The sequence below is a fragment of the Camellia sinensis genome, chromosome 7 (genome assembly GCF_055761805.1).
Source record: "Camellia sinensis isolate YWXY chromosome 7, ASM5576180v1, whole genome shotgun sequence".
Taxonomy (NCBI): Eukaryota; Viridiplantae; Streptophyta; class Magnoliopsida; order Ericales; family Theaceae; genus Camellia; species Camellia sinensis.
In genome coordinates, this window is record NC_138967.1 from 36,775,874 (window position 1) to 36,779,182 (window position 3,309).

Genomic DNA, 3,309 nt, shown 5'->3' on the forward strand with positions numbered 1-3,309 from the left:
AACAATAATCATGTGGTCTACGCAATCAAAACATACGGTCTACGCAAGTAATGAAATTTGATTACAAACATGCGGTCTACGCAGGTAATGTAATTAACATGCGGTCTACGCAAGTAATGAAATTGAACAATAATGCGGTCTACGCAAGCAATACATGCGGTCTGCGCAGGTAATGAAATTGAACAATAATCATGCGGTCTACGCAATCAAAACATGCGGTCTACGCAAGTAATGAAATTTGATTACAAACATGCGGTCTACGCAGGTAATGTAATTAACATGCGGTCTACGTAAGTAATGAAATGGATTACAAACATGCGGTCTACGCAGGTAATGTAATTATCATGCGGTCTACGCAAGTAATGAAATTGAACAATTATGCGGTCTACGCAAGCAAAACATGCGGTCTACGCAGGTAATGAAATTGAACAATAATCATGCGGTCTACGCAATCAAAACATGCGGTCTACGCAGGTAATGAAATTGAACAATAATGCGGTCTACGCAAGCAAAACATGCGGTCTACGCAGGTAATGAAATTTGATTACAGACATGCGGTCTAAGCAGGTAATGTAATTAACATGCGGTCTACGCAAGTAATGAAATTGAACAATAATGCGGTCTATGCAAGCAATACATGCGGTCTACGCAGGTAATGAAATTGAACAATTATGCGGTCTACGCAAGCAAAACATGCGGTCTACGCAGGTAATGAAATTGAACAATAATCATGCGGTCTACGCAATCAAAACATGCGGTCTACGCAGGTAATGAAATTGAACAATAATGCGGTCTACGCAAGCAAAACATGCGGTCTATGCAGGTAATGAAATTTGATTACAAACATGCGGTCTACGCAGGTAATGTAATTAACATGCGGTCTACGCAAGTAATGAAATGGATTACAAATATGCGGTCTACTCAGGTAGTGTAAAGTACTGTTACACAGCATATTTGAAACAATTTGTGGAGTTCTCAAGATATGAAAAGGATACAGGACGGGACGTCCTCCGTATGAATCGAGCATCGCTCGCAGAAGCTGTGGCCTGAGGTCAACTCGAAGGTTCACGTTTCAAAAGCGTGCGTTCCTATACTGTGAAGGCGTCAAACCATGTGGTTGACCCGAACAAAGGTGTGGAAGGTGCGTTGACCGCAAGGGGAGTTTCACTGGTATCAATTCCGACACTTTGCTACCCTGCCATTCTATGCTTTACTTTCCTTTTTACTGGTAGTTTGAGCACATTGCACTGTCTCGGGCAGGTTTTATTTTTCTTCTCAAAATTACACATTTTGCGAAACACGTGATGGGAATGAAACAACCATTTTCTACAAAAGATGTTGCATTTGTAAACTTTCTGTGCATCGCATCGCAAGGTATCACACCACAATGTGAACGAAATTGAACTCATTTTGAACACTGAAAATTTGCATCGTAATAATCAGGTAGTGAACCGACTTACAACTCGATAAGCAAGATAAAAACGTGATATAACCGAACAAGCGTGAGTACAACTCGATAAACAAATCAAGAGCCCAAAGAGAGTGAAATACAACTCGATAAGCAAATGTAAAATAACTTGGCAAGCGGGCAGGTGTGACTCCGCAAGAATCAATCGCCGGGGGAGGGATCGGAGGTGGTGAATTTCCCCAATCCCTAGCATAAACAGCTCAGGGAACCAGGAGGAGGCTCACCGGCCAGGGGTGGAGGCCACCGGCTGCCAAGAATGGCCATCGGCCATAGGTTTGTTCGGTCGGCAAAATGTGATGGCCGGTCGGCAGAATATTTGGCCGGCCGGCTATTAATGAGGGAATCACCAGAATGTTGACACCTGTCCTCCACCCAACCTTATCTCCTACAAAAGACCCCAGCTTCGTGGTTTTTCTCAATTCCACACTGATTTGCTCCAACGGAAAAGTTTCTTGCTCAAAATCTCACAGCTTGGATTGCTAGCATGGATGGCTCAGAAAAGCTGAATTTTCGGGGTTTCGGCATAAATGCACTATTCACTCTGGGTCGTACCCCATTGCACCTCCCGTTTCTCCATGCCGCGACAAGATTTTGGAATCCGATGACGCATGTCTTTAGCTTCGCTGGGCAAGAGATATGTCCTACTTTTGAGGATTTCCGAGCCTTAATGGAGTCCGAACGCGACGAGGAGCTCCTGTCCCAACTTAATTTCAGCCATGCCCAATCCTTAGGGCGAATGTGTGGACTCAATATGCGTGACGCTCGGTCTCTGATTTGTGACGGGATGCTGGATATTCCGAGTTTGATCGATCGGTTTTCCGATGCCGGTGATCGCAACAACCATCATTGGCAAGACTTCCGGCGACATGCCCTCTGTTTGTGCATGCTATCCCATTTTCTATTCGTCTCAGGCCCTGGAGGGTCTAGTGTTCGGCTGATTGAGGTTGCCCAAGGCTTGAAGGAGGGCAAGAGCTGCATTGCCATGACTCTGGCTGAGACGTTGATGGGCTTAGACGCCTTTCATCGTCATGAGACGACCAGATTAACAGGGAGTCCACTACTACTACAGGTAATGTTTCCTACCCAATCTCACATATATGCATTGCTCACATCACTCGGCCCTCAAGCTCGGTCTTTTCTCACAAAACCCTATTCCATTCTTCTCTCCTCGTACATCTCTCTATTCTTTATTCTCTCGATTTTATGTCACGGTTCTTAATCTGAACTAAAGAGTCCAAATCTGGCAAATCGTTTTGTGAAAACAGATTTTTTTTTAAAAAAAGTGCCAAACATGGACCGCTTTGCCAGATACAGAGTCGCCACCTAAATATTTTATTTTGGGGGAATTTAGGAAACCCTGACTCGGTGCCAAAGGCCACGTGTCCGTCATCACTGGAGTTGTCTCGGCTCGGGAGCTTGGGTACGATTGGGGAAGGTCAGCTATGAGCAGCCCCTTTCGCCCGGTCCGAAGACCGGCCTCTACTAACCGTGATATTCACTTTTGAAAACGCTATGTATTCTTATTCCGGTTATTAGCCTAGAATTACTATGTTATGCGCACAACAAACAAGTATAGACTAGATTGCCTAGTTTGGAAATAAGCATTGCATATCCGTTTTGTTTTGAAAAGCGCTTTAGAATTTGCTACTCGCAAGTAGGCTAAAACACGGATTTCAACGAGTTTTTTCCAACTCAAACAATCCAACCTTCACCCACGGGCATTCAAATAATTTAACTCACATAAGCATCTAGCCACATGGTAAGCATGCTGTCATGATAGGATTCACACTCATGCGAGATGCTAAAGCGAAAATACTTACATCGTACTCCGTGCCAAAATA